At 36.4% G+C, this 15,039-nt stretch overlaps 1 protein-coding gene across 2 annotated transcripts in view; it reads right to left on the bottom strand.

Moving 5' to 3' along the window:
• LOC128655921 (uncharacterized) overlaps nt 1–15,039 on the bottom strand; it is a 233,721-nt gene that overhangs the window by 38,864 nt on the left and 179,818 nt on the right. The window lies entirely within an intron of this gene.

Genomic DNA, 15,039 nt, shown 5'->3' with positions numbered 1-15,039 from the left:
TCAGTGAGGGTGTGTGTATGTATGTCTTTCTGTGAATTATGTGGTTGTCTCTCTGTGTGTGTATGTGTTTGTGTGTTTTCTGTGGGTTACTCTGTGTGTGTGTGTATGTCTTTGTGTGTTTTCTGAGGCTGTCGCTGTTTCCTTGGGTGAATGTGCAAGTTTGAATTTGTGTGTGTGTCCATTGTCTGTACCTTTTTTTTGATCTTACTACTGATTATTCACATCTTTCTACAGACTTTTAGACTAACGAGACCTTTCCGGAAGTCACCAATCCACCATTTAACCTTTAAATTATTGTTTAGGCAGTTCAGGGCCCTTCCTTTCAGCCACTGCATGCTGTTATCATTTAGTTGGCATCTTCCTTTACTAAAAGATAATGAGAACTCCATATTTTGTTTTCATTTTTTTTTTTTTAAAAACTGTAGTTTACCTCATTACTTGTCAGGTCAATGTAAACAAGTGCTGAGTGTCTGTTTGGGTGCCTGAGTGTGTTTCTTTGCGTGTCTGCTAGAGTGTCTATATGTGAATCCTTATGTGTGAGTGAGTGTGTGTGTTTCAGTGTATGAGTGTGTCTGTGTGTGTGTGTATGTTACTACCTTTACAACATTTCCAAGTTTAAATAGACACTTAAGAATAAAGTGCATATACGTTTTAGTCACTTGGTCAAAAATTGCACATGTCAAAGCAGGGGGGGGGCTGATCAATGGTTAAGTCAGGGGCCCCAAAATTTCTAGTGGTGGCCCTGTGTGTATGTGTGTGTGTGTGTGTGTGTGTGTATCTGGCATCACCGAATGTGTTCACCCCAGGAAGAAAATGCAATGGCATCCCAAGCAAGGGTACAATAATAAAAACTACTAACGCAATATAATTCTGTACATTTTGCTTATGGTTGCTATAGCTAGTGCAAAACCATCAGCCTTGTATATGACTACTTTCAATTTGCTTGGTAGGTGTTTTATTATGATAGGGATAATAGGGGATATGTGAATATTGAACTAAATTGACTTTTTTTCCTTTTCAGAACCATATACCATGCAAATCACTATTAATAAAAGCCTTGTAGTTTAGTTACGTTCAGACTGTATCTGTACAAGGCAGATTTTATGGGTTCCCTTGGCATGACATTGGTCTCTTCTTAAAGGGACAGTGTACACCAATAATTTCATATAACTGCATGTAATATACACTACTATAAAGAAAAATATAGACATATACTGATCTAAAAATCCAGTATAAAACATTTTTAAAAACCTAATTAGAAACTCCCAGTTGGGATACCCAGTGCAAGGGGTTGGGAAAGCAGAAAAAAAAGCAGACAATCCCCCTTTCCCTGCATATGAAAAGACAAATAGACAAACAGAAGCAGCAGGAATCTGTATACTTCAGTCTATGTCTGAAACTTTAGGGCTTGGTTAGGAGTCTGAAAATCAGCACAATGTTATTAAAAAATAATCTATACATTGTTACAAACACACTCTCAGATGGGATATATTAATGGGTCATCTACAAAAAAAATTGTGCAAACAAAAATCTAGTGTACAGTGTCCCTTAATAGTTTGTGTTATGAACACAGATGCAAGCTTTAATGAGATTCTTATGATAACATAGCTCAGAAATAATTAAATGATCTAATCTAATCACAGGCTAGTACACATTTTTATTCCTTTTACATATAAGTGTAAAGTCATGTAATAATGTATTATGAGCACTTTAACTTTTCCAGTTAGTGGTTGGATTAAAGAAAATAGCTTTTAGAAAAATAACAGTAAATTATTTCTTACAAAACTATTTAGAAATTGTTGTCTAAGCATTGCTTTTTTATTTACTCTGTTCCTAAGGCAATTGAATGAGAATAAATCACATCTAAGCAAAATACAGTAGCATTCTATTATGAGCAGTGGTAAAAGTTATTTCTTTGCTCAACAGTAAAAAGCACGAACTATAATAGTTTATCATCATTACATCCCTGTATGTGAAAAACATGCTGCCCGGACACATTCTTGGCTTGATTGTTAAAGTAATAGTGGTTAAACGCATGAACTAAGGTGCCAAATCCATACTTCCAGAAAAGTTTCACGCTTCCTGCAGCAGGCTGAGACTTGCAAGACACCATTCACAAAGGTTTCATGGTTCCTTTTTAAAAAGAAACCTTAGCTTATAGAAAAGCCAAAACACCAGGATAGCTCAAATTGGTCAAAATAATTAATGTATTATGTTGTCTGCACGTGATAAATGGAAGTAGATGTTGATTCACTGATATTTAGTTAGACATTAAACTGCTTTTTTGTACAAACTTATGTTTGTCACACACTTCCTAGAGGGACAAAAAAATCTGTGATATATGTATAGCAATTATTACAGAGTTAATATATGTTTAGCAATTGTTAAAGAGTTTGCTTTTTGGCCTCTTTAGTGTGTGTGATAAGCACCTTTTAATTTATTTTATTAATTTTTTACACAAAAGGAAGAGGTATCTAATGTGTCTGATGTTTGTTTTTGTTACAAATGTCAACTTCATATTACATGTATGATTTAAATATCAAATGTAACCTTTGTTGTGGTAAATAGATCCTATTCAGATTGGACAAAAGTGATTTGCAGGATCCAAAAGGATCTTGATCTCATTAATATTTTCATTAATGTCTCGGAAGAAGGATTAAATAGTAACATCTCTACTTTTGCAGATGATAAGTTGTGTGCAAGAGGATTGAAAAAAAGGAAGAAACATAGAAACATAGAATTTGAGAGTAGATAAGAACCAAAAAGGCCCATCAAGTCTACCCATATTACGTTACTTTTTCCTTAGGATAGCCTTATGCATGTCCCAGGCATTTTTAAATTCCTTTACAGTCTTTGTGTTTACTAGTACCTCAAATGGAAGTTTATTCCATGAATCCACCACCCTTTCTGTAAAAAAATGCTTCCTTAAATTTCTCCTGAATCTGCTACTCTCTAACTTTAGATTGTGACCCCTTGTTTTGGCATTTATTTGTTTGTGAAAAATGCTTTCAGCTTCTATTTTATTAAGACGCTTCATATATTTGAAGGTTTCTATCATGTCACCTCTTTCCCTTCTATCCTCTAAACTAAACATATTTAGATCATAGAGTCTTTCTTTGTACGTTTTATATTTTAGACCATGTACCATTTTAGTAGCCCTTCTTTGGACAGCTTCTAGTTTATTTCTTTCTTTCAGAAGATATGGTCTCCAGAACTGTGCACAGTATTCCAGATTTGGTCTAACTAATGATCTGTAAAGTGGCATAAGAACCTTGTTATTTCTGCTACTAAAACCTCTTCCAATGCAACTGGCCTTGCTTGCTGCCCTGCTGCATTGTGTACCAAATTTTAAATCATCTGAAATAATAATTCCCAAGTCCCTTTCTTCTTTAATTACAGTCAGTAATGTACCATTGAGACTATAATTGGCCTTTGGGTTTTTGGATCCTATATGCATAATTTTGCTCTTGGTAATATTAAATTTCAGATTCCATTTATTTGACCAGTACTCCATTAATTGAAACCCTCTGTTATCTATCTTTAAGCCAGCATTCTACTCACTTAACAATCTTAGCATCTATTCAAATTCAATACATTTTGTGAATAAGTTTGTTGTGTTGGACGGTGTCAAATGCTTTGCTAAAGTCTAGATATGCAACATCTACGGCTCCTCCCTGGTCTATGATTTTAGTTACATGGTCAAATAAATCAATTAGATTAGTCAGGCATGATCTTCCAGCAGTGAAACCATGCTGTCCTTTGTCTTCTAAGTTGTTTGTCTGAATGAAAGATACAAGTCTTTCCTTTTAAAGAGTTTCCATTAATTTCCCTGCAATTGAGGTCAAACTGACTGGCCTATAGTTAGCAGAATCTTCCCTACTACCCTTTTTATGAAGAGGTACTACATTGGCACTTTTCCAGTCTTTTGGAACAACTCCTGTTAGAAGTGACTGATTAAATAAATCGGCTAATGGAGTAGCTATTACGGATCAAAGTTCTCTTAGAACCTTGGATAAATATTATCTGGACCCACACACTTATTTACTTTTATTTATTTTTGATAAAGCGATTGAAACCTCTTCCTCTGTAAAAAGAAAAGTACTACTAACATCCCTTAATAGAATCTCACTATCTTTACCATCTGTTGTAAAGACTGAACAAAAGTAATCATTTAAACAGTTTGCTATTTGTTTATCTTCTTCCACTACTCTATCCTCATTCTTGAGTCTAACTATCCCTCTGTTAGTTTTTCTCTTTTCACTGATATATCTAAAGAAGGTTTTGTCACCGTTTTTTTACAGATTGTGCTATTTTCTCTTCTGCATCAGCTTTAGCCTTTCTGATTAACTGCTTTGTCATCTTTTTGGGCTAGTAAATAGCAAATGAGGTTTAATGATAGTAAATTTTGGAAGTAAAAATATGCAGTAAATTTTGGAAGTAAAAATATGCAGGCTACATATTATTTAAAGGTGAGTAGACTTAACAAAACAGCCATGTTTGTTTTACATGTATTGCATATATCAGCAAGTATGGAATACCTAACAAAACTTGCATTTTAACAAAACCATCATATCTTTCTTATAGGGGCACTAAATACATTTCATGCACCTCCCTCTAATTATGGGTGCTGCCATTATGGAACCTGAGAAACACTGAAGATATCTGAAGGAGAGTTACTGCACATACGCCAACAGGTCAGCACTGGAATGTAGTGAAAGACAGATTACAACATGGCAGCACACAGGACTAGAGGGATGCAGGGAATCACCCCAATCCTATGCTATAACATGTATTTAGTGTTTGACGTCCCTTTAATTGTCATCAATTAGTGCTAGCTGTAAACCACTGTGTCCACGGCTTTAAAAAAAAAAATGGTAGTATATGAAGAATTTTACTAAACATTTTAGAAGTAAATATAGTAATTTCTCATAATCTTAAAAACAAATCAGTAGACAGTTGTATGTTAACTAGTATATACTCGCACATTGCGCTTTCAGCAATTCTTGTTTATGCTTGTTTTTCTATACAAGCCAAAATTCAATGAGCTGTGTTTATAGAGCTTTATGATTTCACATCACACCCACAAGAAAAAAATAAAAGATCCAAGATAAATGAATTAGCACTCAACATGGATTGCAATCAGCTGTTGTATTAAGTAGATAAGCCAGTGATCACATAAACCCAGCAAGTGCTTTTTAAATAATTGGACAATGAGAATCAATTACATATTTTTAAATAATGTGGAGAAATCCCTTATATTAAGGGGATTTTATGTTGTACATAAGGAAAGAACATTTGATAATAAAAGGAATAACAAAAACAAAAGCTTATGAATCTGATGGGAATCAGACTGAAGAGTAATATGTGAAAAGAAGGTTTATATATGGAATTTACCTCCCATATTATGGTATTTTTGTATCATTCTCTATAGTGTACATAGCAAATGTCATGGGGGTTATTCTTTCCTAATTATTTTACCTCTTTTGGCAGTTGGTAACAAACAGAGTAGTGATTTTACTTTCCATTTGACTTCCAGTAATACACACAGAGCAGCGAATTTATCCATTTGGCTGCCAGTAATACAACACATTATTTGTTTCCTACATGGCTGCTAGTAATAGACACAAGCTAGTAATGTTATCCCTCATGACCACCAGTGACCTACACAGGCCATTTTTACTGCCCATTACTGGCAGAAACACACAAAATAGCAGTGATTTAATTCCCCAAGGCTACCAGTAATATAGAGAAAGCAGTAATTGTTCCCCCTATTGCTGCTAGTAATACACTCAAACTAGTAAGGTTATCTCCATGCTTGCCAGTAAAATACACAGACCAGTGCTTTTTATTCCCCATTACTTGGAGTAACCCATAAAATATTCCTTCTGGCTGCCAGTAATATACAAGCAGTGATTTTATACCCCATGGATGCTAATAATGAAGCAGATAATTTGTCACAATGTCCAGTAATAACAAAAAACAGTAACCTGGAGGGTGGGGATTCTTGGAAACCTTGGGTAGAGTCCAGCTGGTCCAGGTCAGGATCATAATGGCTCAGGGTGTGTGGTCAGGCAGCCCAGGTCAGCAACAGGGAGATATGGGGTCATGGTTGGGAGTTTGTGTGGGTTTAACTTGTCCCTAGATTCAGTTTGTGAGACCAGGACAAATAAAGGGGTAGGGAAAGTGGTAAATGGTACAGCAGGTTCCCTTTTGCCTTTGTGGCATAGATAGAGCTCACTCATAGAGATGACAGCTCATGTCTCTAATACATATGTTGCTGTATGTAGGATTGTAACACTTTTGCAAATGGAATCAGCACTATACATCTAGTTTAAAGAAGACTTTTTTTTTAAATGAAATGTTCTTTATTAGATTACAACTAATAAGAAAACAACAATAAAGTAGCCTTTGTCAGAATATGGTTTAATACAAATGAAGTAAGATAATCTGTTACAAATGGGAAATATGGAAAGAGAAGTACAGTGTAAAGAAACTGATGTTATATTGTCAGAGATAATATAAATGTACATACTTGCTGCAATGTCACAATGGAGAGAAGAAACAAAAAGGTTGGAAACAAAGTAATTTTTTTCTCATAAGCAAATCATTTTTCCATTGACAGAATAAACATCTTAGCAATTAATACTTTTACAGGGATTAGCACAGTCAACATAACATACCGTTGTTTAGCAAAATAGGCAAGGGTTCTAATTGTAGGGCATTCCCTATAAATTTAGTTACATAGAATGAGACCTGGTCCCAGAATGTCTTAATCTGAAGGCAGGATCCCCAAATATGCGAGAGTAAACCTATCCTACCACACTGCCTCCAACTTTTAGGCGATCCAGATAGATATATCTTATGGAGACTTGTAGGGGTAAGATACCACCTGCATAATATCTTCTAGTTTGTCTCAACTTTGGCCGCAGATATGTATGACTTCTTAACACTCTGAAACCATTTAGCCAAAACAGCATTTTCAAAATGTTGATCAAGTTCACACTCGCACTTGGTTATAAAAGAGGTATGATCCCAAAAGATCGCAACATTTCATAGAAGAGTGTATACTTGTTTTTTATTTGCTGGAATTTCCCAAATTTATTCTACAACCGTATGAAAAAATGTCCAATCTGGCCAATAATCAGAGATGGTTGGATATACTATTATTTTAAATAATTATAATGAATAATTATGATTTAATCAAACACTACCTTCACAACATCACTTACTTTATTTATTTAGTCTAACTCTAGAACCCTAACCCTAAAATTATACTGAAGTCAAAAAAGTTCTATCATTCTTAACATGTAAATTATTACAAAACTTTCAAAAAGTTACAAAATTGGAACAGTTAAAGTACATAACAGTTATACACTTTCTACTAACGATCATTAGCCAATGAGCATTAACAGGAAATACTAATCAACCAATGAGAATTAGTAGGAAGTATCTATGAGACAATATGCATTAGAAAGAAGTACAAAACTGCTACTGATGTATTAGTTAAAATTTAAACAGATTTTCATTATTTTTTTTAAATAAAAAAAGTTCAACATGTTTGCATTTTTTTGAGTAATGTCCCATTAAAGGGACAGATTATCCAATTTTGTTCTCCCCTTTAATGTGTTCCCAATGATTAATTTTACCTGCTGGAGTGTATTAAATTGTTTACAAGTAGCTCCATTACTCTTATTTCGGGCATTTGAAATAGCTGTACCACATATACTGTAAATTTCTATACTTAAAGGGACAGTCAACACCAGAATTTTTGTTGTTTAAAAAGATAGATAATCCCTTTATTACCCATTCCCCAGTTTTGTATAACCAACACTGTTATATTAATATACTTTTTACCTCTGTGATTAACTTGTATCTAAGCATCTTCTGACAGCTCCCTGATCACATGACATTGTATTTATTATATATTGACTTTCATTTTATCCAATTAGTGCAGTGTCTGCCACAAGCCACAGGCGTGATCACAATATTATCAATATGGCTCACACGTGAAAAGCAAATAAAAAAAGCATGTGATAAGAGACAGCCTTCAAGGGCTTAGAAATTATCATATGAGCCTTCCTATGTTTAGCTTTCAACTAAGAATACCAAGAGAACAAAGCAAAATTGGTGAAAAAAGTAAATTGTAAAGTTGTTTAAAATTACATGCCCTATTTGAAACATGAAAGTTTTTTTGGACTTGACTGTCCCTTTAAGTCCAGGCTATTGACAGGCTCTGTAAACACAGCCAGCAGAATAAATTATACTCACAATAGAGTGAAGAAGAGATAAGTAATAAAATGTTAATTTTCCATTGTTCTTTCTAAGTGCTGAGCTTTGGTATACAGACAGATATAAGATAGGGAAAAATGTGTGTGTACACAACGTGACAAAATAAGTGATTTTACCTGCAAGCTCAACCCATTTTACTAGGTTGTGGTTTAAAAGCACAAAACCAGCTATTTCATAAACACAAATAAACCTGAAAATGCAATTACTCATTCATTTTATACTCTGCAGCTGGTAAAGCAAGTATTTGCAAATAAATTAAGGGGAAAACTATTTTACAGTATACTGTCCCTTTAACTAGTTGGCTTTTGCATCTTCCCTGGTAGCCAAAGAGTCAAGATTTTGTTAAAGGGAAATTAAACCCAAATTATTATTTCATGATTCATATAGGGCATGCAATTTTAAACAACTTTCTAATTTACTTCTATTCACAATTTTCTTTGTTCTCTTGGTATCTTTTGTTGAAAAGCAGAGATGTCTGCTTAGGAGCACTATATGGCAGCAGTTTTGCAAGAATATTATCCATTTGCAAGATCAATAGATGGCAGCGCTATTTCCTACCACGTAGTGCTCTAGATGCTACCTAGGTATCTCTCCAAAGCAGAATATCAAAGGAACAAAGCAAATTTGATCATAGTAAATTGGAAACTTTTTTTAAAACGGTTTGCTCTGTCTGAATCACAAAATAAAATCTTGGGGTTTCCTATCCCTTTAAAGGCACTATTTTCAGCACCTAAATTCCATTGCTGTTTAATATGCCCTATATTTATTAGCACTGTGTTGGCACCAGCATCTGGTAGGTAGGTAGAGGTAGGTGTGTATGTTATGTCTGTATTAAGATCTAAGATCCCAGACACCTAACTCTGTAACAGTCCTTTCAGTTTCTGAGTGATGTGCTGTTTAGGTGAGGCTTTAATCCAGGGGTGTCCAAACTTTGCTCTCCAGAGGTTTTGGAACTACATTTCCCATGATGCTCAGCTAGATAAAATGCTGGCTGAGCATCATCGGAAATGTAGTTCCAAAACCTCTGGAGAGCAAAGTTTGGACACCCTGTAATCTATGTATCAAACATGACTCTTTTACCCAAGACAAACACCATCTGCACACCTCTGGAAATCTCACACATAGGTCAGAATACAAATCCTGACAGGTTTTTTGACAGATCGCAATGTAAAATGCTGCTAAGGAAGCTCAAATTGCTGCTCTCAGACAAAAATGTAATTGCTGATTGAACAGTTGAGAAGATATCCATTACAAACTGTCACTGGTTTATGACGCGAGTTCACTAAAACCCAGAGCGTTAACGTAAAGTAGTAAAAGTATTATCCAGTAAATTGATAAAAAACAGCATATGAGCTAATCTGAAGCAAGAAGAGTTAAGCGGTTCAGCCTTGCACAGATTTACGCTTATTGTTGAGTAAGATACACTTTTTGGGTCTAGAAGACCATTTGTTGCAAATACTTTTTTTTAATCTTATTTGAGCTTATTATTAGTCTTTAGATGATAAATAATATATCATTTTATGTATATAAATATGTTTTTTAAAGTGTCTGCTATTTCCTCTTGGATGTCTTTGCACTACCCGAATCTGTCTAAAACTGAGCTGCTTCTTATTCCCCCTCTTCGAGACATCAACACCTCACCTCAGATCCTCTGTCTTGTGGTCACACTTGACTCTGAACTGATATTCACTCCACATTCACAAGTGCACTGCTCACCAAATTCTGCCGTGCACACCTACGTAACATTTACAGAATTTGACCTTTCCTTACTCAAGAAACTACACAAATGCTAATTCATTCCCTCATTTTGTCAAGTATTGACAACTGCAGTCAACTTCTAAATGGCCTTCCAAAGCACTGCCCCTCCTCTCTCCAATCTATCATGAATGCTTCAGCTAGAATCATCCACCTAAGTCGCTGATCTACATCAGCTGCTCCGCCAGTCTCTACACTAACTCACCCTACACTCCAGAATATAATTCAAAGTATTAACCCTAACCTACAAAGCAATCAACCTCACTCACTCCTCAGCCTCACTCCAAACTATATTTCCTTTCTCATCTCTTCAATCACCTTTGACCTATGTCTCTCCACTCATTGGGGGGTAGTTATCAAGCCGTCAACCTCAAATACGCTGGAATTCCGCAGCGTATTTGTGGCGAGGCTGATTCGCCTTAGTTATCAAAGGCTTCAGACCGGCAAAAGTAGAATTTTGTGATGTAAACTTCGATCCGCCAGACTCCGTCCGACACAGATCGATTCTTACGTCACTCCAGATGTTCCGCACACAAGTGCGGCACAATCTCACTACTTTTGCTAGTTATCAAAAAACAAGCAGGTACGCTCGGCACTTTTACGGCCCAGCGTACCTGGTTTTCAAACCGCCAGCCTGGAGGCGGCGGATCCCATAGGAATCAATGGGAGTCTGACCATAGCGAAAGTACAAGTTCGCTGCTGCCAGATATCCCATTGATTCCTATGGGAGCTGTCTACACCTAACACCCTAACATGTACCCCGAGTCTAAACACCACTAATCTGCCCCCCCTACACCGCCGCAACTAAATAAATGTATTACCCCCTAAACCGCCGCTCCCGGAGCCCACCGCAAGCTACTCTATACATATTAACCCCTAAACCGCCGCTCCCGGAGCCCACCGCCAACTACATTATACCTAGTAACCCCTATCCTGCCCCCCTATAATAAATTTATTAACCCCTATCCTGCCGATCCCGCACCTCGCCGCAAATAAATAAATAGTTTAACCCCTAAACCGCCGCTCCCGGACCCCCGCAACCTATAATAAATTTATTAACCCCTATCTTGCCCCCTCCTACACCGTCGCCACCTATAATAAATTTATTAACCCCTATCCTGCCCCCCACTACACCGCCGCCACTGTAATAAAATTATTAACCCCTAAACCTAAGTCTAACACTAACCCTAACACCCCCTAACTTAAATATTAATTAAATAAATCTAAATAATATTTCTCTTATTAACTAAGTTAATCCTATTTAAAACTAAATACTTACCTATAAAATAAACCCTAATATAGCTACAATATAAATAATAATTATATTGTAGCTATCTTAGGATTTATTTTTATTTTACAGGTACCTTTCAATTTATTTTAACTAGGTACAATAGCTATTAAATAGTTATTAACTATTTAATAGCTTACCTAGCTAAAATAAAGAGAAATTTACCTGTAAAATAAAAACTAACCTAAGTTACAATTACACCTAACACTACACTATACTTTAATAAATTATTCCTATTTAAAACTAAATACTTACCTGTAAAATAAACCCTAAGATAGCTACAATATAATTAATAATTACATTGTAGCTATCTTAGGATTTATATTTATTTTACAGGTAACTTTGTATTTATTTTAGCTAGTTAGAATAGTTATTAAATAGTTATTAACTATTTAATAACTACCTAGCTAAAAGAAATACAAAATTACCTGTAAAATAAATCCTAACCTAATTTACAATTAAACCTAACACTACACTATCATTAAATAAATTAAATAAACTACCTACAAATAACTACAATTAAATACAATTACATAAACTAACTAAAGTACAAAAAATAAAAAAAGCTAAGTTACAAAAAATAAAAAAAATAAGTTACAAACATTTAAAAACATATTACAACAATTTTAAGCTACTTACACCTAATCTAAGCTCCCTAATAAAATAACAAACCCCCCCAAAATAAAAAAATGCCCTACCCTATTCTACATTAAAAAAGTTCAAAGCTCTTTTACCTTACCAGCCCTTAAAAAGGGCATGCCCCAAAGTTCAGCTCTTTTGCCTGTAAAAGAAAAATACAACCCCCCCCCAACATTAAAACCCACCACCCACATACCCCTAATCTAACCCAAACCCCCCTTAAAATAACCTAACACTAATCCCCTGAAGATCATCCTACCTTTAGTTGTCTTCACTCAGCCGAGCCACTGATGGAACTGAAGAGGACATCCGGACCGGCAGAAGTTATCCTCCAAGGGGCGCTGAAGAAATCTTCCATCCGATGAAGTGATCCTCCAAGCAGCGCTGAAGAAATCTTCCATCCGGGTGAGGTCATCTTCCAAGAGGCGCTGAAGAAGTCTTCTATCCGGGCGAGGTCATCGTCGAAGCCGGGTCTTGAATCTTCATCCCGCCGACGCGGAACATCCTCCTTTCCCGACGAACTACCGACGAATGAAGGCTCCTTTAAGGGACGTCATCCAAGATGGCGTCGCTTCAATTCCGATTGGCTGATAGGATTCTATCAGCCAATCGGAATTAAGGTAGGAAAAATCTGATTGGCTGATGAAATCAGCCAATCAGATTCAAGTTCAATCCGATTGGCTGATCCAATCAGCCAATCAGATTGAGCTCGCATTCTATTGGCTGATCGGAACAGCCAATAGAATGCGAGCTCAATCTGATTGGCTGATTGGATCAGCCAATCGGATTGAACTTGAATCTGATTGGCTGATTCCATCAGCCAATCAGATTTTTCCTACCTTAATTCCGATTGGCTGATAGAATCCTATCAGCCAATCGGAATTGAAGGGACGCCATCTTGGATGACGTCCCTTAAAGGAGCCTTCATTCGTCGGTAGTTCGTCGGGAAAGGAGGATGTTCCGCGTCGGCGGGATGAAGATTCAAGACCCGGCTTCGACGATGACCTCGCCCGGTTAGAAGACTTCTTCAGCGCCTCTTGGAAGATGACCTCGCCCGGATGGAAGATTTCTTCAGCGCCGCTTGGAGGATCACTTCATCGGATGGAAGATTTCTTCAGCGCCCCTTGGAGGATAACTTCTGCCGGTCCGGATGTCCTCTTCAGTTCCATCGATGGCTCGGCTGAGTGAAGACAACTAAAGGTAGGATGATCTTCAGGGGATTAGTGTTAGGTTATTTTAAGGGGGGTTTGGGTTAGATTAGGGGTATGTGGGTGGTGGGTTTTAATGTTGGGGGGGGGTTGTATTTTTCTTTTACAGGCAAAAGAGCTGAACTTTGGGGCATGCCCCCACAAAAGGCCCTTTTAAGGGCTGGTAAGGTAAAAGAGCTTTGAACTTTTTTAATGTAGAATAGGGTAAGGCATTTTTTTATTTTGGGGGGGGTTTGTTATTTTATTAGGGAGCTTAGATTAGGTGTAAGTAGCTTAAAATTGTTGTAATATGTTTTTAAATGTTTGTAACTTATTTTTTTTATTTTTTGTACTTTAGTTAGTTTATGTAATTGTATTTAATTGTAGTTATTTGTAGGTAGTTTATTTAATTTATTTAATGATAGTGTAGTGTTAGGTTTAATTGTAAATTAGGTTAGGATTTATTTTACAGGTAATTTTGTATTTCTTTTAGCTAGGTAGTTATTAAATAGTTAATAACTATTTAATAACTATTCTAACTAGCTAGAATAAATACAAAGTTACCTGTAAAATAAATATAAATCCTAAGATAGCTACAATGTAATTATTTATTACATTGTAGCTATCTTAGGGTTTATTTTACAGGTAAGTATTTAGTTTTAAATAGGAATAATTGATTAAAGTATAGTGTAGTGTTAGGTGTAATTGTAACTTAGGTTAGTTTTTATTTTACAGGTAAATTTCTCTTTATTTTAGCTAGGTAAGCTATTAGATAGTTAATAACTATTTGATAGCTATTGTACCTAGTTAAAATAAATTGAAAGGTACCTGTAAAATAAAAATAAATCCTAAGATAGCTACAATATAATTATTATTTATATTGTAGCTTTATTAGGGTTTATTTTACAGGTAAGTATTTAGTTTTAAATAGGATTAACTTAGTTAATAAGAGAAATATTATTTAGATTTATTTAATTAATATTTAAGTTAGGGGGGTGTTAGGGTTAGTGTTAGACTTAGGTTTAGGGGTTAATAATTTTATTACAGTGGCGGCGGTGTAGTGGGGGGCAGGATAGGGGTTAATACATTTAATATAGGTTGCGGCGGGTTCAGGGAGCGGCGGTTTAGGGGTTAAACTATTTATTTATTTGCGGCGAGGTGCGGGATCAGCAGGATAGGGGTTAATAACTTTATTATAGAGGGCGACGGTATAGGGGGGGCAGGATAGGGGTTACTAGGTATAATGTAGGTGGCAGCGGTGTCCGGGAGCGGCGGTTTAGGGGTTAATACATTTATAAGACTTGCGGCGGGGTCTAGGAGCGGCGGTTTAGGGGTTAATACATTTATAAGACTTGCGGCAGGGTCTAGGAGCGGCGGTTTAGGGGTTAGTAACTTTATTAAGTTGCGGGGGGCTCCGGGGGCGCCGGTATAGGGGTTAGAGCAGTGTAGTTTAGTGTGAGTGCTTAGTGACAGGCTAGCAATAAAGCTGGGAAAAAGCCGAAGAGCAGCGAGATCCGATGAGTGATAACTCTCACAGTCCGCTGCTCATCGCCCCGCGGCTTTTTGACAGCTTTTTTTGATAACTTAGGCGTATTTTTTCAGGTCCGCGGCGGCGAAGGTAGGCGAGCTTAGGCGGGCGTATTGGGCCGGCGAAGGCAGGAAAGTTGACACTATGATAACTACCCCCCATTATCTTTACATCCCTCTCTCGCCTCCAAGACTTCTTGTGCGCTGCTCCTGTCCTCTGGAACTCTCTACCCAGCTCCATAAGACTGTTTCCAACCTTGTATAGCTTCAGATGCTCTTTGAAAACCAACGTATTCATAGAGGCTTACCATTTCTCCACTGTTTTTTATCCTAGCCAAAATAATTAATGAACTG

This window comes from Bombina bombina, chromosome 4, assembly GCF_027579735.1.
Source record: "Bombina bombina isolate aBomBom1 chromosome 4, aBomBom1.pri, whole genome shotgun sequence".
NCBI lineage: Eukaryota > Metazoa > Chordata > Amphibia > Anura > Bombinatoridae > Bombina > Bombina bombina.
The sequence above is the reverse complement of the archived record's forward strand: the minus strand, read 5'-3'. Positions and strand labels throughout refer to the sequence as shown.